This window comes from Oncorhynchus clarkii, chromosome 21, assembly GCF_045791955.1.
Source record: "Oncorhynchus clarkii lewisi isolate Uvic-CL-2024 chromosome 21, UVic_Ocla_1.0, whole genome shotgun sequence".
Taxonomy (NCBI): Eukaryota; Metazoa; Chordata; class Actinopteri; order Salmoniformes; family Salmonidae; genus Oncorhynchus; species Oncorhynchus clarkii.
Window position 1 is genome coordinate 48,811,890 of NC_092167.1, and position 19,433 is coordinate 48,831,322.

The 19,433-nt window shown below is 43.6% G+C and overlaps 10 non-coding genes across 10 annotated transcripts; all 10 read left to right on the forward strand.

The window, feature by feature from the left end:
• The first annotated feature begins 3,807 nt into the window (after positions 1–3,807).
• Positions 3,808–3,894, forward strand: trnay-gua (transfer RNA tyrosine (anticodon GUA)). The gene is given in 2 exon segments: positions 3,808–3,844; positions 3,859–3,894. It is a non-coding gene; the product is annotated as a tRNA-Tyr (tRNA).
• A 587-nt stretch (positions 3,895–4,481) lies between these two features.
• trnay-gua (transfer RNA tyrosine (anticodon GUA)) lies at positions 4,482–4,568 on the forward strand. The gene is given in 2 exon segments: positions 4,482–4,518; positions 4,533–4,568. It is a non-coding gene; the product is annotated as a tRNA-Tyr (tRNA).
• Positions 4,569–5,834: 1,266 nt separating this feature from the next.
• trnay-gua (transfer RNA tyrosine (anticodon GUA)) lies at positions 5,835–5,921 on the forward strand. The gene is given in 2 exon segments: positions 5,835–5,871; positions 5,886–5,921. It is a non-coding gene; the product is annotated as a tRNA-Tyr (tRNA).
• A 587-nt stretch (positions 5,922–6,508) lies between these two features.
• Positions 6,509–6,595, forward strand: trnay-gua (transfer RNA tyrosine (anticodon GUA)). The gene is given in 2 exon segments: positions 6,509–6,545; positions 6,560–6,595. It is a non-coding gene; the product is annotated as a tRNA-Tyr (tRNA).
• Positions 6,596–7,861: 1,266 nt separating this feature from the next.
• Positions 7,862–7,948, forward strand: trnay-gua (transfer RNA tyrosine (anticodon GUA)). The gene is given in 2 exon segments: positions 7,862–7,898; positions 7,913–7,948. It is a non-coding gene; the product is annotated as a tRNA-Tyr (tRNA).
• Positions 7,949–9,121: 1,173 nt separating this feature from the next.
• On the forward strand, positions 9,122–9,208 carry trnay-gua (transfer RNA tyrosine (anticodon GUA)). Its single transcript is given in 2 exon segments — positions 9,122–9,158; positions 9,173–9,208. It is a non-coding gene; the product is annotated as a tRNA-Tyr (tRNA).
• Positions 9,209–10,476: 1,268 nt separating this feature from the next.
• trnay-gua (transfer RNA tyrosine (anticodon GUA)) lies at positions 10,477–10,563 on the forward strand. Its single transcript is given in 2 exon segments — positions 10,477–10,513; positions 10,528–10,563. It is a non-coding gene; the product is annotated as a tRNA-Tyr (tRNA).
• Positions 10,564–13,865: 3,302 nt separating this feature from the next.
• Positions 13,866–13,952, forward strand: trnay-gua (transfer RNA tyrosine (anticodon GUA)). The gene is given in 2 exon segments: positions 13,866–13,902; positions 13,917–13,952. It is a non-coding gene; the product is annotated as a tRNA-Tyr (tRNA).
• Positions 13,953–15,221: 1,269 nt separating this feature from the next.
• On the forward strand, positions 15,222–15,308 carry trnay-gua (transfer RNA tyrosine (anticodon GUA)). The gene is given in 2 exon segments: positions 15,222–15,258; positions 15,273–15,308. It is a non-coding gene; the product is annotated as a tRNA-Tyr (tRNA).
• Positions 15,309–17,254: 1,946 nt separating this feature from the next.
• On the forward strand, positions 17,255–17,341 carry trnay-gua (transfer RNA tyrosine (anticodon GUA)). Its single transcript is given in 2 exon segments — positions 17,255–17,291; positions 17,306–17,341. It is a non-coding gene; the product is annotated as a tRNA-Tyr (tRNA).
• Positions 17,342–19,433: the final 2,092 nt, after the last annotated feature.

Below are 19,433 nucleotides of genomic sequence, written 5' to 3' on the forward strand. Positions count from 1 at the left end.
CATCCAACGTTATGGTGCATTGCCGCCTCCTACTGTCCTGGAGCGTGGGCCAGAGACAAGGAGGAACTAAATCCTACCCGCCAGCCCAATTTGATAAAAAGATATGAGACTGTATCTGATGACGTTTTACTCCGTTTGCTCTTTTAAACTCAATTGCTGTATCCCCTCCGTTTGATGGAAGGCCTACATGGATCTCAGGCTCTCTTTCCATCTCATACTGCCCACACTGTATCAGTACATGCTCCCCTGTCTCTGTTTCCTGACAGTAATCACACCTTCCTGTTGGATGCTTTCATATCACATTAAATGTGACATTAAAAGTCTCAACCCGTTGTTTCTCACCCTCAGCCCTTGTATAGATGACCTCCTCTCTTCTGTCTCTTTCTACCATCCTTTCCTACTTTACTTTACTTTGTACTCTGTGTGTGTCGCAGATGTCGAAATCTAAATCATATTTTATTGGTCACAAATTCACAACAACTACCTTATACACACAAATGTAAGGGATGAATAGGTACATAGGTATATATGGATGAGCGATGGCTGTGCGGCATAGGCAAGATGCAGCAGATGGAATAGAGCAGTATATACGAGACGCATGATGTAGGACACGTAAACATTATTAAAGTGGTGTTATATAAAGTGACTAATGATAGGCATCGGCAAGATGCTAAGGCACTACATCTCAGTCACTACAGACACCCTGGTTTGAATCCAGGCTGTATCACAACCGGCCGTGATTGGGAGTCCCATAGGGTGGCGCACAATTGGCCCAGCATCATCCGAGTTAGGCCGGTGTGGGCCGTCATTGTAAATACGAATTTGTTCTGAACTGACTTGCCTAGTTAAATAAAAAAAACATGCTTGACCTTAGTGTCTGTGTTCCACTGCTCCTGTCATCTCTGTACCACCACTGTCCTTATCATTCCCTTAAACTCTGCCTTGCTCTTTGGCAATCCACATCCACCTCCTCTCTCCTAAGGACCTGTTTAGCTAGCATATCTACAAGACTTCCACCCAGGGACACACTCCTTTCATGCCGCTTTGATACAGCTACAAACGGAAGTGATTTTCGTAGCAGGTTAGGGGAGCATTTTCCCAAACTCTCCTAACATGCTACGAAAAATACCATTCCAGTTGTAGTGTGAAGTGTGTTTCTCCTTCCAACCCCACATGGGCTGAGATCCAAGCATAACTTCTGGGCATTGGTCTCACCCGGGAATGAATTTGGAGTACCCATATAGCAGGTATTGTCTGCTCATAATCTTGATGTGATTGGCCTGACTGAAACATGGCTTAAACCGGATTAATTTACTGTGTTAAATGAGGCCTCACCTCCTGGTTACACTAGTGACCATATCCCCCGCGCATCCAGCAAAGGCGAAGGTGTTGCTAACATTTACAATAGCGAATTTCAATTTATAAAAAATTAAAAAAAAGACTGCATTTTGGTCATTTGAGCTTCTAGTCATGAAATCTATGCAGCCTACTCAATCACTTTTTATAGCTACTGTTTACAGGCCTCCCGGGCCATATTCAGCGTTCCTCACCGAGTTCCCTGAATTCCTATCGGACCTTGTAGTCATAGCAGATGATATTCAATTTTTGTAGACTTTAATATTCACATGGAAAAGTCCACAAACCCACACCAAAAGGCTTTCAGAGCCATCATCGACTCAGTGGGTTTTGTCCAACATGTCTCCGGACCTACTCACTGCCACAGTCATACTCTGGACCTAGTTTTGTCCCGTGGAATAAATATTGTGGCTCTTAATGTTGTTCCTCATAATCCCGGACTATCAGACCACCATTTTATTACGTTTGCAATCGCAACAAATAATCTGCTCAGACCCCAACCAAGGAGCATCAAAAGCCATGCTATAAATTCTCGGACAACCCAAAGATTTTTCGATGCCCTTCGACTCCCTCCACCTACCCAAGGACGTCAGAGTACAACTGTAAGTCTTCCGACTAGCTTGGAAAGACAATACCGTGCAGTATTGAAGAGCCCTCACTGCTGCTCGATCATCCTATTTTTCCAACTTAATTGAGGAGAATAAGAACAATCCATAATTGATTTGATGCTGTCGCAAAGCTAACTAAAAAGCAGCATTCCCAAAGAGAGGACGGCTTTCACATCAGCAGTGATACATTTATGAACTTTTAAAAGATCATGTACTTTTTGTCAAAGAAAGCAAATTATGGACTCCTCTTTAAATCGGCATATTTCTCCAAAGCTCAGTTATACTGAATCTGCACAACACTGCTAGGACCTAGGATCAAGGGAGACACTCAAGTGTTTTAGTACTATATCTCTTGACACATTGATGAAAATAGTCATGGCCTCTAAACCTTCAAGCTGCACACTGGACCCAATTAACCTAAACGATTGAAAGAGCTGTTTCCTGTGCTTGTCCCTCCTATGTTGAATATAATAAAATGTCTCCCTATCCACCAGATGTGTACCAGACTCACTAAAAGTGGCAGTAATAAAAGCCTCTCTTGAAAAAGCCAAACCTTGACCCAGAAAATATTTTAAAAACTATCGGCCTATATCGAATCTCCCAATCCTCTAGCACTGAGACTGCACTCGTGAAGGTGGTAAATTACATTTTAATGGCGTCAGACCAAGGCTCTGCAGCTGTCCTCATGCTCCTAGACCTTAGTGCTGCTTTTGAAACCATCGATCACCACATTGTTTTGGAGAGATTGGAAACCCAAATTGGTCTACACGGACAAGTTATGGCCTGGTTTAGACTTATGCCTAGTGTTTCCCCAAAAGCAAGTCATTCCCTGAGCGGGAATCAAACCCAGGCCGCGGTGGTAAAAGAACCGAATCCTAACCACTAGACCAACAGGGAGAGAGAAAAATACTTTTAGCAAGCTAGAGGGCAAAACAGCGATTTTATTCCTCGGCTCACTTTTTGTCTATTCCCAAATGCAATTACTTGCAATCTAAGTGGATGTACCTCTGAGGAATAGAGCATTAGTTGAACGTACGAAGACCTGGGGGCAATCCTCAGCAGCTCCAAGACACCACCAAACTCAGCAGATTAATTTCTTAAAGGGAACATATGCTACTGTCGAACTTCTGACCAACTAGGTGATGGCGTTTGACTCAATTGTAACCCTTCGATAGCTCAGTTGGTAGAGTGGAGGACTGTATTTGAAATTGCTGTAATTCTTAGGTTGCTGGTTCAAATCCGGCTTGAAGGATTGTACTTTTTCTTGTGGCTTAAGGCAACTTTTTCACAGCAGTGCACCTTGACATGTGCTTGACAAAAAAATATCTTTCCCTGAGAGAAGAAATCTTCACTTGTTGACCTTTGATAGGAATGTTGGTAGAGCAGCAGAGAGTTCTCGAGATTGCAACAGTCCTTATGTCGCTGACTCAGAAGAGTATAACTTTTTCTGCAGTTGTGCCAAGATTTTGACTTATGCCTAGTGTTTCCCCAAAAGCAAGTCATTCCCTGAGCGGGAATCAAACCCAGGCCGCGGTGGTAAAAGATCCGAATCCTAACCACTAGACCAACAGGGAGAGAGAAAAATACTTTTCGTAAGCTAGGGGGCTAAACAGCGATTTTATTCCTCGGCTCACTTTTTGTCTATTCCCAAATGCAACTACTTGCAGTCTAAGTGGATGTAGCTCAGAGGAATAGAGCATTAGTTGAACGTACGAAGACCTGGGGGCAATCCTCAGCAGCTCCAAGAAACCACCAAACTGAGCAGATTAAATTCTTAAAGGGAACATATGCTTCTGCCAAACCTCTGACCATCTAGGTGATGGCGTTTGGCTACATTTTTTATCCTTCGATAGCTCAGTTGGTAGAGCGGAGGTCTGTAAGTGAAATTGCTGTAATCCTTAGGTCGCTGGTTCAAATCCGGCTCGAAGGATTGTACTTTTTCTTGTGGCTTACGCCAACTTTTTGACAGCAGTGTACCATGACATGTGCTTGACAAAAAATATCTTTCCCTGAGAGAAGAAATCTTCACTTGTTGACCGATGATAGGAATGTTGGTAGAGCACAAGAGAGTTCTCGAGATTGCAACAGTCCTTAGGTCGCTGACTCAGAAGAGTATAACTTTTTCTGCAGTTGTGCCAAGTTTTTGACTTATGCCTAGTGTTTCCCCAAAAGCAAGTCATTCCCTGAGCGGGAATCAAACCCAGGCCGCGTTGGTAAAATAACCAAATCCTAACCACTAGACCAACAGGGAGAGAGAACAAGACATTTCGCAGTGAGGGGCTAAACAGCGATTTATTCCTTGGCTCACTTTTTGTCTATTCCCAAATGCAACTACTTGCAATCTAAGGGGATGTAGCTCAGAGGAATAGAGCATTAGTTGAACGTACGAAGACCTGGGGGCAATCCTCAGCAGCTCCAAGAAACCACCAAACTCAGCAGATGAATTTCTTAAAGGGAACATATGCTTCTGCCAAACCTCTGACCATCTAGGTGATGGCGTTTGACTACATTTTTTATCCTTCGATAGCTCAGTTGGTAGAGCGGAGGACTGTAGGTGAAATTGCTGTAATCCTTAGGTCGCTGGTTCAAATCCGGCTCGAAGGATTGTACTTTTTCTTGTGGCTTACGCCAACTTTTTGACAGCAGTGTACCATGACATGTGCTTGACAAAAAATATCTTTCCCTGAGAGAAGAAATCTTCACTTGTTGACCTTTGATAGGAATGTTGGTAGAGCAGCAGAGAGTTCTCGAGATTGCAACAGTCCTTAGGTCGCTGATTCAGAAGAGTATAAATTTTTCTGCAGTTGTGCCAAGTTTTTGACTTATGCCTAGTGTTTCCCCAAAAGCAAGTCATTCCCTGAGCGGAAATCAAACCCAGGCCGCGGTGGTAAAAGAACCGAACCCTAACCACTAGACCAACAGGGAGAGAGAAAAATACTTTTTGCAAGCTAGGGGGCTAAACAGCGATTTTATTCCTCTGCTCACTTTTTGTCTATTCCCAAATGCAACTACTTGCAATCTAAGGGGATGTAGCTCAGAGGAATAGAGCATTAGTTGAACGTACGAAGACCTGAGGGCAATCCTCAGCAGCTCCAAGAAACCACCAAACTCAACAGATTAATTTCTTAAAGGGAACATATGCTTCTGCCAAACCTCTGACCATCTAGGTAATGGCGTTTGACTACATTTTTTATCCTTCGATAGCTCAGTTGGTAGAGCGGAGGACTGTAGGTGAAATTGCTGTAATCCTTAGTTTGCTGGTTCAAATCCGGCTCGAAGAATTGTACTTTTTCTTGTGGCTTACGCCAACTTTTTGACAGCAGTGTACCATGACATGTACTTGACAAAAAAATATCTTTCCCTGAGAGAAGAAATCTTCACTTGTTGACCTTTGATAGGAATGTTGGTAGAGCAGCAGAGAGTTCTCGAGATTGCAACAGTCCTTAGGTCGCTGATTCAGAAGAGTATAACTTTTTCTGCAGTTGTGCCAAGTTTTTGACTTATGCCTAGTGTTTCCCAAAAGCAAGTCATTCCCTGAGCGGGAATCAAACCCAGGCCGCGGTGGTAAAAGAACCAAATCCTAACCACTAGACCAACTTGGACAGAGAAAAATGCATTTTGCAGTGAGGGGGCTAAACAGCGATTTAATTCCTCTGCTCACTTTTTGTCTAATCCCAAACGCAACTACTTGCAATCTAAGGGGATGTAGCTCAGAGGAATAGAGCATTAGTTGAACGTACAAAGACCTGGGGGCAATCCTCAGCAGCTCCAAGAAACCACCAAACTCAGCAGATTAATTTCTTAAAGGGAACATATGCTTCTGCCAATCCTCTGACCATCTAGGTAATGGCGTTTGACTACATTTTTTATCCTTCGATAGCTCAGTTGGTAGAGCGGAGGACTGTAGGTGAAATTGCTGTAATCCTTAGGTCGCTGGTTCAAATCCGGCTCGAAGGATTGTACTTTTTCTTGTGGCTTACGCCAACTTTTTGACAGCAGTGTACCATGACATGTGCTTGACAAAAAATATCTTTCCCTGAGAGAAGAAATCTTCACTTGTTGACCGATGATAGGAATGTTGGTAGAGCACAAGAGAGTTCTCGAGATTGCAACAGTCCTTAGGTCGCTGACTCAGAAGAGTATAACTTTTTCTGCAGTTGTGCCAAGTTTTTGACTTATGCCTAGTGTTTCCCCAAAAGCAAGTCATTCCCTGAGCGGGAATCAAACCCAGGCCGCGTTGGTAAAATAACCAAATCCTAACCACTAGACCAACAGGGAGAGAGAACAAGACATTTCGCAGTGAGGGGCTAAACAGCGATTTATTCCTTGGCTCACTTTTTGTCTATTCCCAAATGCAACTACTTGCAATCTAAGGGGATGTAGCTCAGAGGAATAGAGCATTAGTTGAACGTACGAAGACCTGGGGGCAATCCTCAGCAGCTCCAAGAAACCACCAAACTCAGCAGATTAATTTCTTAAAGGGAACATATGCTTCTGCCAAACCTCTGACCATCTAGGTGATGGCGTTTGACTACATTTTTTATCCTTCGATAGCTCAGTTGGTAGAGCGGAGGACTGTAGGTGAAATTGCTGTAATCCTTAGGTCGCTGGTTCAAATCCGGCTCGAAGGATTGTACTTTTTCTTGTGGCTTACGCCAACTTTTTGACAGCAGTGTACCATGACATGTGCTTGACAAAAAATATCTTTCCCTGAGAGAAGAAATCTTCACTTGTTGACCTTTGATAGGAATGTTGGTAGAGCAGCAGAGAGTTCTCGAGATTGCAACAGTCCTTAGGTCGCTGATTCAGAAGAGTATAAATTTTTCTGCAGTTGTGCCAAGTTTTTGACTTATGCCTAGTGTTTCCCCAAAAGCAAGTCATTCCCTGAGCGGAAATCAAACCCAGGCCGCGGTGGTAAAAGAACCGAACCCTAACCACTAGACCAACAGGGAGAGAGAAAAATACTTTTTGCAAGCTAGGGGGCTAAACAGCGATTTTATTCCTCTGCTCACTTTTTGTCTATTCCCAAATGCAACTACTTGCAATCTAAGGGGATGTAGCTCAGAGGAATAGAGCATTAGTTGAACGTACGAAGACCTGAGGGCAATCCTCAGCAGCTCCAAGAAACCACCAAACTCAACAGATTAATTTCTTAAAGGGAACATATGCTTCTGCCAAACCTCTGACCATCTAGGTAATGGCGTTTGACTACATTTTTTATCCTTCGATAGCTCAGTTGGTAGAGCGGAGGACTGTAGGTGAAATTGCTGTAATCCTTAGTTTGCTGGTTCAAATCCGGCTCGAAGAATTGTACTTTTTCTTGTGGCTTACGCCAACTTTTTGACAGCAGTGTACCATGACATGTACTTGACAAAAAAATATCTTTCCCTGAGAGAAGAAATCTTCACTTGTTGACCTTTGATAGGAATGTTGGTAGAGCAGCAGAGAGTTCTCGAGATTGCAACAGTCCTTAGGTCGCTGATTCAGAAGAGTATAACTTTTTCTGCAGTTGTGCCAAGTTTTTGACTTATGCCTAGTGTTTCCCAAAAGCAAGTCATTCCCTGAGCGGGAATCAAACCCAGGCCGCGGTGGTAAAAGAACCAAATCCTAACCACTAGACCAACTTGGACAGAGAAAAATGCATTTTGCAGTGAGGGGGCTAAACAGCGATTTAATTCCTCTGCTCACTTTTTCTCTAATCCCAAACGCAACTACTTGCAATCTAAGGGGATGTAGCTCAGAGGAATAGAGCATTAGTTGAACGTACAAAGACCTGGGGGCAATCCTCAGCAGCTCCAAGAAACCACCAAACTCAGCAGATTAATTTCTTAAAGGGAACATATGCTTCTGCCAATCCTCTGACCATCTAGGTAATGGCGTTTGACTACATTTTTTATCCTTCGATAGCTCAGTTGGTAGAGCGGAGGACTGTAGGTGAAATTGCTGTAATCCTTAGGTCGCTGGTTCAAATCCGGCTCGAAGGATTGTACTTTTTCTTGTGGTTTACGCCAACTTTTTGACAGCAGTGTACCATGACATGTGCTTGACAAAAAAATATCTTTCCCTGAGAGAAGAAATCTTCACTTGTTGACCTTTGATAGGAATGTTGGTAGAGCAGCAGAGAGTTCTCGAGATTGCAACAGTCCGTATGTCGCTAACTCAGAAGAGTATAACTTTTTCTGCAGTTGTGCCAAGTTTTTGACTTATGCCTAGTGTTTCCCCAAAAGCAAGTCATTCCCTGAGTGGGAATCAAACCCAGGCCGCGGTGGTAAAAGAACCGAATCCTAACCACTAGACCAACAGGGAGAGAAAAAATAATTTTTGCAAGCTAGGGGGCTAAACAGCGATTTTATTCCTCGGCTCACTTTTTGTCTATTCCCAAATGCAACTACTGCAATCTAAGTGTAGCTGAGGAATACATTAGTTTTTTCCTTATCCTTTAATTTCGAACATAGCTCTAGGTGATGGCGTTTGACTACATTTTTTATCCTTCGATAGCTCAGGGTAGGACTGTAGGTGAAATTGCTGTAATCCTTAGGTCGCTGGTTCAAATCCGGCTCGAAGGATTGTACTTTTTCTTGTGGCTTACGCCAACTTTTTGACAGCAGTGTACCATGACATGTGCTTGACAAAAAATATCTTTCCCTGAGAGAAGAAATCTTCACTTGTTGACCTTTGATAGGAATGTTGGTAGAGCAGCAGAGAGTTCTCGAGATTGCAACAGTCCTTAGGTCGCTGATTCAGAAGAGTATAACTTTTTCTGCAGTTGTGCCAAGTTTTTGACTTATGCCTAGTGTTTCCCCAAAAGCAAGTCATTCCCTGAGCGGGAATCAAACCCAGGCCGCGGTGGTAAAAGAACCGAACCCTAACCACTAGACCAACAGGGAGAGAGAAAAATACTTTTTGCAAGCTAGGGGGCTAAACAGCGATTTTATTCCTCGGCTCACTTTTTGTCTATTCCCAAATGCAACTACTTGCAATCTAAGGGGATGTAGCTCAGAGGAATAGAGCATTAGTTGAACGTACAAAGACCTGGGGGCAATCCTCAGCAGCTCCAAGAAACCACCAAACTCAGCAGATGAATTTCTTAAAGGGAACATATGCTCCTGCCAAACCTCTGACCATCTAGGTGATGGCGTTTGACTATATTTTTTTATCCTTCGATAGCTCAGTTGGTAGAGTGGAGGACTGTAGGTGAAATTGCTGTAATCCTTAGGTCGCTGGTTCAAATCCGGCTCGAAGGATTGTACTTTTTCTTGTGGCTTACGCCAACTTTTTGACAGCAGTGTACCATAACATGTGCTTGACAAAAAAATATCTTTCCCTGAGAGAAGAAATCTTCACTTGTTGACCTTTGATAGGAATGTTGGTAGAGCAGCAGAGAGTTCTCGAGATTGCAACAGTCCTTAGGTCGCTGATTCAGAAGAGTATAACTTTTTCTGCAGTTGTGCCAAGTTTTTGACTTATGCCTAGTGTTTCCCCAAAAGCAAGTCATTCCCTGAGCGGGAATCAAACCCAGGCCGCGGTGGTAAAAGAACCGAATCCTAACCACTAGACCAACAGGGAGAGAGAAAAATACTTTTTGCAGTGAGGGGGCTAAACAGCGATTTAATTCTTCTGCTCACTTTTTCTCTAATCCCAAACGCAACTACTTGCAATCTAAGGGGATGTAGCTCAGAGGAATAGAGCATTAGTTGAACGTACGAAGACCTGGGGGCAATCCTCAGCAGCTCCAAGAAACCACCAAACTCAGCAGATTAATTTCTTAAAGGGAACATATGCTTCTGCCAAACCTCTGACCATCTAGGTGACGGCGTTTGACTAAATTTTTTATCCTTCCATAGCTCAGTTGGTAGAGCGGAGGACTGTAGGTGAAATTGCTGTAATCCTTAGGTAGCTGGTTCAAATCCGGCTCGAAGGATTGTACTTTTTCTTGTGGCTTACGCCAACTTTTTGACAGCAGTGTACCATGACATGTGCTTGACAAAAAAATATCTTTCCCTGAGAGAAGAAATCTTCACTTGTTGACCTTTGATAGGAATGTTGGTAGAGCAGCAGAGAGTTCTCGAGATTGCAACAGTCCGTATGTCGCTGACTCAGAAGAGTATATCTTTTTCTGCAGTTGTGCCAAGTTTTTGACTTATGCCTAGTGTTTACCCAAAAGCAAGTCATTCCCTGAGCGGGAATCAAACCCAGGCCGCGGTGGTAAAAGAACCGAATCCTAACCACTAGACCAACAGGGAGAGAGAAAAATACTTTTTGCAAGCTAGGGGGCTAAACAGCGATTTTATTCCTCGGCTCACTTTTTGTCTATTCCCAAATGCAACTACTTGCAATCTAAGGGGATGTAGCTCAGAGGAATAGAGCATTAGTTGAACGTACGAAGACCTGGGGGCAATCCTCAGCAGCTCCAAGAAACCACCAAACTCAGCAGATTAATTTCTTAAAGGGAACATATGCTTCTGCCAAACCTCTGACCATCTAGGTGATGGCGTTTGACTACATTCTTTACCCTTTGATAGCTCAGTTGGTAGAGCGGAGGACTGTAGGAGAAATTGCTGTAATCCTTAGGTTGCTGGTTCAAATCCGGCTCGAAGGATTGTACTTTTTCTTGTGGCTTACGCCAACTTTTTGACAGCAGTGTACCATGACATGTGCTTGACAAAAAAATATCTTTCCCTGAGAGAAGAAATCTTCACTTGTTGACCTTTGATAGGAATGTTGGTAGAGCAGCAGAGAGTTCTCGAGATTGCAACAGTCCTTAGGTCGCTGATTCAGAAGAGTATAACTTTTTCTGCAGTTGTGCCAAGTTTTTGACTTATGCCTAGTGTTTCCCCAAAAGCAAGTCATTCCCTGAGCGGGAATCAAACCCAGGCCGCGGTGGTAAAAGAACCGAATCCTAACCACTAGACCAACAGGGAGAGAGAAAAATACTTTTTGCAAGCTATGGGGCTAAACAGCGATTTTATTCCTCGGCTCACTTTTTGTCTATTCCCAAATGCAACTACTTGCAATCTAAGGGGATGTAGCTCAGAGGAATAGAGCATTAGTTGAACGTACGAAGACCTGGGGGCAATCCTCAGCAGCTCCAAGAAACCACCAAACTCAGCAGATTAATTTCTTAAAGGGAACATATGCTTCTGCCAAACCTCTGACCATCTAGGTGATGGCGTTTGACTACATCTTTTATCCTTCGATAGCTCAGCTGGTAGAGCGGAGGACTGTAGGTGAAATTGCTGTAATCTTTAGGTCGCTGGTTCAAATCCGGCTCGATGGATTGTACTTTTTCTTGTGGCTTACGCCAACTTTTTGACAGCAGTGTACCATGACATGTGCTTGACAAAAAAATATCTTTCCCTGAGAGAAGAAATCTTCACTTGTTGACCTTTGATAGGAATGTTGGTAGAGCAGCAGAGAGTTCTCGAGATTGCAACAGTCCTTAGGTCGCTGATTCAGAAGAGTATAACTTTTTCTGCAGTTGTGCCAAGTTTTTGACTTATGCCTAGTGTTTCCCCAAAAGCAAGTCATTCCCTGAGCGGGAATCAAACCCAGGCCGCGGTGGTAAAAGAACCGAATCCTAACCACTAGACCAAAAGGGAGAGAGAAAAATACTTTTTGCAAGCTATGGGGCTAAACAGCGATTTTATTCCTCGGCTCACTTTTTGTCTATTCCCAAATGCAACTACTTGCAATCTAAGGGGATGTAGCTCAGAGGAATAGAGCATTAGTTGAACGTACGAAGACCTGGGGGCAATCCTCAGCAGCTCCAAGAAACCACCAAACTCAGCAGATTAATTTCTTAAAGGGAACATATGCTTCTGCCAAACCTCTGACCATCTAGGTGATGGCGTTTGACTACATTCTTTACCCTTCGATAGCTCAGTTGGTAGAGCGGAGGACTGTAGGTGAAATTGCTGTAATCCTTAGGTCGCTGGTTCAAATCCGGCTCGTACGATTGTATTTTTTCTTGTGGCTTACGCCAACTTTTTGACAGCAGTGTACCATGACATGTGCTTGACAAAAAAATATCTTTCCCTGAGAGAAGAAATCTTCACTTGTTGACCTTTGATAGGAATGTTGGTAGAGCAGCAGAGAGTTCTCGAGAATGCAACAGTCCGTATGTCGCTGACTCAGAAGAGTATAACTTTTTCTGCAGTTGTTCCAAGTTTTTGACTTATGCCTAGTGTTTACTCAAAAGCAAGTCATTCCCTGAGCGGGAATCAAACCCAGGCCGCGGTGGTAAAAGAACCGAATCCTAACCACTAGACCAACAGGGAGAGAGAAAAATACTTTTTGCAAGCTAGGGGGCTAAACAGCGATTTTATTCCTCGGCTCACTTTTTGTCTATTCCCAAATGCAACTACTTGCAATCTAAGGGGATGTAGCTCAGAGGAATAGAGCATTAGTTGAACGTACGAAGACCTGGGGGCAATCCTCAGCAGCTCCAAGAAACCACCAAACTCAGCAGATTAATTTCTTAAAGGGAACATATGCTTCTGCCAAACCTCTGACCATCTAGGTGATGGCGTTTGACTACATTTTTTATCCTTAGGAAGCTCAGTTGGTAGAGCGGAGGACTGTAGGTGAAATTGCTGTAATCCTTAGGTCGCTGGTTCAAATCCGGCTCGAAGGATTGTTCTTTTTCTTGTGGCTTACGCCAACTTTTTGACAGCAGTGTACCATGACATGTGCTTGACAAAAAAATATCTTTCCCTGAGAGAAGAAATCTTCACTTGTTTACCTTTGATAGGAATGTTGGTAGAGCAGCAGAGAGTTCTCGAGATTGCAAAAGTCCTTAGGTCGCTGATTCAGAAGAGTTTAACTTTTTCTGCAGTTGTGCCAAGTTTTTGACTTATGCCTAGTGTTTCCCCAAAAGCAAGTCATTCCCTGAGCGGGAATCAAACCCAGGCCGCGGTGGTAAAAGAACCGAATCCTAACCACTAGACCAACAAGGAGAGAGAAAAATACTTCTTGCAAGCTAGGGGGCTAAACAGCGATTTTATTCCTCGGCTCACTTTTTGTCTATTCCCAAATGCAACTACTTGCAATCTAAGGGGATGTAGCTCAGAGGAATAGAGCATTAGTTGAACGTACGAAGACCTGGGGGCAATCCTCAGCAGCTCCAAGAAACCACCAAACTCAGCAGATTAATTTCTTAAAGGGAACATATGCTTCTGCCAAACCTCTGACCATCTAGGTGATGGCGTTTGACTACATTTTTTATCCTTAGGAAGCTCAGTTGGTAGAGCGGAGGACTGTAGGTGAAATTGCTGTAATCCTTAGGTCGCTGGTTCAAATCCAGCTCAAAGGATTGTACTTTTTCTTGTGGCTTACGCCAACTTTTTGACAGCAGTGTACCATGACATGTGCTTGACAAAAAATATCTTTCCCTGAGAGAAGAAATCTTCACTTGTTGACCTTTGATAGGAATGTTGGTAGAGCAGCAGAGAGTTCTCGAGATTGCAACAGTCCTTAGGTCGCTGATTCAGAAGAGTATAACTTTTTCTGCAGTTGTGCCAAGTTTTTGACTTATGCCTAGTGTTTCCCCAAAAGCAAGTCATTCCTTGAGCGGGAATCAAACCCAGGCCGCGGTGGTAAAAGAACCGAATCCTAACCACTAGACCAACAGGGAGAGAGAAAAATACTTTTTGCAAGCTAGGGGGCTAAACAGCGATTTTATTCCTCGGCTCACTTTTTGTCTATTCCCAAATGCAACTACTTGCAATCTAAGGGGATGTAGCTCAGAGGAATAGAGCATTAGTTGAACGTACGAAGACCTGGGGGCAATCCTTAGCAGCTCCAAGAAACCACCAAACTCAGCAGATTAATTTCTTAAAGGGAACATATGCTTCTGCCAAACCTCTGACCATCTAGGTGATGGCGTTTGACTACATTCTTTACCCTTCGATAGCTCAGTTGGTAGAGCGGAGGACTGTAGGAGATATTGCTGTAATCCTTAGGTCGCTGGTTCAAATCCGGCTCGAAGGATTGTACTTTTTCTTGTGGCTTACGCCAACTTTTTGACAGCAGTGTACCATGACATGTGCTTGACAAAAAAACATCTTTCCCTGAGAGAAGAAATCTTCACTTGTTGACCTTTGATAGGAATGTTGGTAGAGCAGCAGAGAGTTCTCGAGATTGCAACAGTCCTTAGGTCGCTGATTCAGAAGAGTATAACTTTTTCTGCAGTTGTGCCAAGTTTTTGACTTATGCCTAGTGTTTCCCCAAAAGCAAGTCATTCCCTGAGCGGGAATCAAACCCAGGCCGCGGTGGTAAAAGAACCGAATCCTAACCACTAGACCAACAGGGAGAGAGAAAAATACTTTTTGCAAGCTAGGGGGCTAAACAGCGATTGTATTCCTCGGCTCACTTTTTGTCTATTCCCAAATGCAACTACTTGCAATCTAAGGGGATGTAGCTCAGAGGAATTGAGCATTAGTTGAATGTACGAAGACCTGGGGGCAATCCTCAGCAGCTCCAAGAAACCACCAAACTCAGCAGATTAATTTCTTAAAGGGAACATATGCTTCTGCCAAACCTCTGACCATCTAGGTGATGGCGTTTGACTACATTCTTTACCCTTCGATAGCTCAGTTGGTAGAGCGGAGGACTGTAGGAGAAATTGCTGTAATCCTTAGGTCGCTGGTTCAAATCCGACTCGAAGGATTGTACTTTTTCTTGTGGCTTACGCCAACTTTTTGACAGCAGTGTACCATGACATGTGCTTGACAAAAAAATATCTTTCCCTGAGAGAAGAAATCTTCACTTGTTGACCTTTGATAGGAATGTTGGTAGAGCAGCAGAGAGTTCTCGAGATTGCAACAGTCCTTAGGTCGCTGATTCAGAAGAGTATAACTTTTTCTGCATTTGTGCCAAGTTTTTGACTTATGCCTAGTGTTTCCCCAAAAGCAAGTCATTCCCTGAGCGGGAATCAAACCCAGGCCGCGGTGGTAAAAGAACCGAATCCTAACCACTAGACCAACAGGGAGAGAGAAAAATACTTTTTGCAAGCTAGGGGGCTAAACAGCGATTTTATTCCTCGGCTCACTTTTTGTCTATTCCCAAATGCAACTACTTGCAATCTAAGGGGATGTAGCTCAGAGGAATAGAGCATTAGTTGAACGTACGAAGACCTGGGGGCAATCCTCAGCAGCTCCAAGAAACCACCAAACTCAGCAGATTAATTTCTTAAAGGGAACATATGCTTCTGCCAAACCTCTGACCATCTAGGTGATGGCGTTTGACTACATTTTTTCCCCTTCGATAGCTCAGTTGGTAGAGCGGAGGACTGTAGGAGAAATTGCTGTAATCCTTAGGTCGCTGGTTCAAATCCGGCTCGAAGGATTGTACTTTTCTTGTGGCTTACGTCAACTTTTTGACAGCAGTGTACCATGACATGTGCTTGACAAAAAAATATCTTTCCCTGAGAGAAGAAATCTTCACTTGTTGACCTTTGATAGGAATGTTGGTAGAGCAGCAGAGAGTTCTCGAGATTGCAACAGTCCTTAGGTCGCTGATTCAGAAGAGTATAACTTTTTCTGCAGTTGTGCCAAGTTTTTGACTTATGCCTAGTGTTTCCCCAAAAGCAAGTCATTCCCTGAGCGGGAATCAAACCCAGGCCGCGGTGGTAAAAGAACCGAATCCTAACCACTAGACCAACAGGGAGAGAGAAAAATACTTTTTGCAAGCTAGGGGGCTAAACAGCGATTTTATTCCTCGGCTCACTTTTTGTCTATTCCCAAATTCAACTGCTTGCAATCTAAGGGGATGTAGCTCAGAGGAATAGAGCATTAGTTGAACGTACGAAGACCTGGGGGCAATCCTCAGCAGCTCCAAGAAACCACCAAACTCAGCAGATTAATTTCTTAAAGGGAACATATGCTTCTGCCAAACCTCTGACCATCTAGGTGATGGCGTTTGACTACATTCGTTACCCTTCGATAGCTCAGTTGCTAGAGCGGAGGAGTGTAGGAGAAATTGCTGTGATCCTTAGGTCGCTGGTTCAAATCTGGCTCGAAGGATTGTACTTTTTCTTGTGGCTTACGCCAACTTTTTGACAGCAGTGTACCATGACATGTGCTTGACAAAAAAATATCTTTCCCTGAGAGAAGAAATCTTCACTTGTTGACCTTTGATAGGAATGTTGGTAGAGCAGCAGAGAGTTCTCGAGATTGCAACAGTCCTTAGGTCGCTGATTCAGAAGAGTATAACTTTTTCTGCAGTTGTGCCAAGTTTTTGACTTATGCCTAGTGTTTCCCCAAAAGCAAGTCATTCCCTGAGCGGGAATCAAACCCAGGCCGCGGTGGTAAAAGAACCGAATCCTAACCACTAGACCAACAGGGAGAGAGAAAAATACTTTTTGCAAGCTAGGGGGCTAAACAGCGATTTTATTCCTCGGCTCACTTTTTGTCTATTCCCAAATGCAACTACTTGCAATCTAAGGGGATGTAGCTCAGAGGAATAGAGCATTAGTTGAACGTACGAAGACCTGGGGGCAATCCTCAGCAGCTCCAAGAAACCACCAAACTCAGCAGATTAATTTCTTAAAGGGAACATATGCTTCTGCCAAACCTCTGACCATCTAGGTGATGGCGTTTGACTACATTTTTTATCCTTAGGAAGCTCAGTTGGTAGAGCGGAGGACTGTAGGTGAAATTGCTGTAATCCTTAGGTCGCTGGTTCAAATCCGGCTTGAAGGATTGTACTTTTTCTTGTGGCTTACGCCAACTTTTTGACAGCAGTGTACCATGACATGTGCTTGACAAAAAAATATCTTTCCCTGAGAGAAGAAATCTTCACTTGTTTACCTTTGATAGGAATGTTGGTAGAGCAGCAGAGAGTTCTCGAGATTGCAACAGTCCTTAGGTCGCTGATTCAGAAGAGTATAACTTTTTCTGCAGTTGTGCCAAGTTTTTGACTTATGCCTAGTGTTTCCCCAAAAGCAAGTCATTCCCTGAGCGGGAATCAAACCCAGGCCGCGGTGGTAAAAGAACCGAATCCTAACCACTAGACCAACAGGGAGAGAGAAAAATACTTTTTGCAAGCTAGGGGGCTAAACAGCGATTTTATTCCTCGGCTCACTTTTTGTCTATTCCCAAATGCAACTACTTGCAATCTAAGGGGATGTAGCTCAGAGGAATAGAGCATTAGTTGAACGTACGAAGACCTGGGGGCAATCCTCAGCAGCTCCAAGAAACCACCAAACTCAGCAGATTAATTTCTTAAAGGGAACATATGCTTCTGCCAAACCTCTGACCATCTAGGTAATGGCGTTTGAGTACATTTTTTATCCTTCGATAGCTCAGTTGGTAGAGCGGAGGACTGTAGGTGAAATTGCTGTAATCCTTAGGTCGCTGGTTCAAATCCGGCTCGAAGGATTGTAATTTTTCTTGTGGCTTACGCCAACTTTTTGACAGCAGTGTACCATGACATGTGCTTGACAAAAAAATATCTTTCCCTGAGAGAAGAAATCTTCACTTGCTGACCTTTGATAGGAATGTTGGTAGAGCAGCAGAGAGTTCTCGAGATTGCAACAGTCCTTAGGTCGCTGATTCAGAAGAGTATAACTTTTTCTGCAGTTGTGCCAAGTTTTTGACTTATGCCTAGTGTTTCCCCAAAAGCAAGTCATTCCCTGAGCGGGAATCAAACCCAGATTTGCCGCGGTGGTAAAAGAACCTCTGAATCCTTACCACTAGACCAACAGGGAGAGAGAAAAATACTTTTTGCAAGCTAGGGGGCTAAACAGCGATTTTATTCCTTGGCTCACTTTTTGTCTATTCCCAAATGCAACTACTTGCAATCTAAGGGGATGTAGCTCAGAGGAATAAAGCATTAGTTGAACGTACAAAGACCTGGGGGCAATCCTCAGCAGCTCCAAGAAACCACCAAACTCAGCAGATTAATTTCTTAAAGGGAACATATGCTTCTGCCAAACCTCTGACCATCTAGGTGATGGCGTTTGACTACATTTTTTATCCTTAGGAAGCTCAGTTGGTAGAGCGGAGGACTGTAGGTGAAATTGCTGTAATCCTTAGGTCGCTGGTTCAAATCCGGCTTGAAGGATTGTACTTTTTCTTGTGGCTTACGCCAACTTTTTGACAGCAGTGTACCATGACATGTGCTTGACAAAAAAATATCTTTCCCTGAGAGAAGAAATCTTCACTTGTTTACCTTTGATAGGAATGTTGGTAGAGCAGCAGAGAGTTCTCGAGATTGCAACAGTCCTTAGGTCGCTGATTCAGAAGAGTATAACTTTTTCTGCAGTTGTGCCAAGTTTTTGACTTATGCCTAGTGTTTCCCCAAAAGCAAGTCATTCCCTGAGCGGGAATCAAACCCAGGCCGCGGTGGTAAAAGAACCGAATCCTAACCACTAGACCAACAGGGAGAGAGAAAAATACTTCTTGCAAGCTAGGGGGCTAAACAGCGATTTTATTCCTCGGCTCACTTTTTGTCTATTCCCAAATGCAACTACTTGCAATCTAAGGGGATGTAGCTCAGAGGAATAGAGCATTAGTTGAACGTACGAAGACCTGGGGGCAATCCTCAGCAGCTCCAAGAAACCACCAAACTCAGCAGATTAATTTCTTAAAGGGAACATATGCTTCTGCCAAACCTCTGACCATCTAGGTGATGGGGTTTGACTACATTTTTTATCCTTAGGAAGCTCAGTTGGTAGAGCGGAGGACTGTAGGTGAAATTGCTGTAATCCTTAGGTCGCTGGTTCAAATCCGGCTCGAAGGATTGTACTTTTTCTTGTGGCTTACGCCAACTTTTTGACAGCAGTGTACCATGACATGTGCTTGACAAAAAAATATATTTCCCTGAGAGAAGAAATCTTCACTTGTTTACCTTTGATAGGAATGTTGGTAGAGCAGCAGAGAGTTCTCGAGATTGCAACAGTCCTTAGGTCGCTGATTCAGAAGAGTATAACTTTTTCTGCAGTTGTGCCAAGTTTTTGACTTATGCCTAGTGTTTCCCCAAAAGCAAGTCATTCCCTGAGCGGGAATCAAACCCAGGCCGCGGTGGTAAAAGAACCGAATCCTAACCACTAGACCAACAGGGAGAGAGAAAAATACTTTTTGCAAGCTAGGGGGCTAAACAGCGATTTTATTCCTCGGCTCACTTTTTGTCTATTCCCAAATGCAACTACTTGCAATCTAAGGGGATGTAGCTCAGAGGAATAGAGCATTAGTTGAACGTACGAAGACCTGGGGGCAATCCTCAGCAGCTCCAAGAAACCACCAAACTCAGCAGATTAATTTCTTAAAGGGAACATATGCTTCTGCCAAACCTCTGACCATCCAGGTGATGGCGTTTGACTACATTCTTTACATTTCGATAGCTCAGTTGGTAGAGCGGAGGACTGTAGGAGAAATTTCTGTAATCCTTAGGTCGCTGGTTCAAATCCGGCTCGAAGGATTGTAATTTTTCTTGTGGCTTACGCCAACTTTTTGACAGCAGTGTACCATG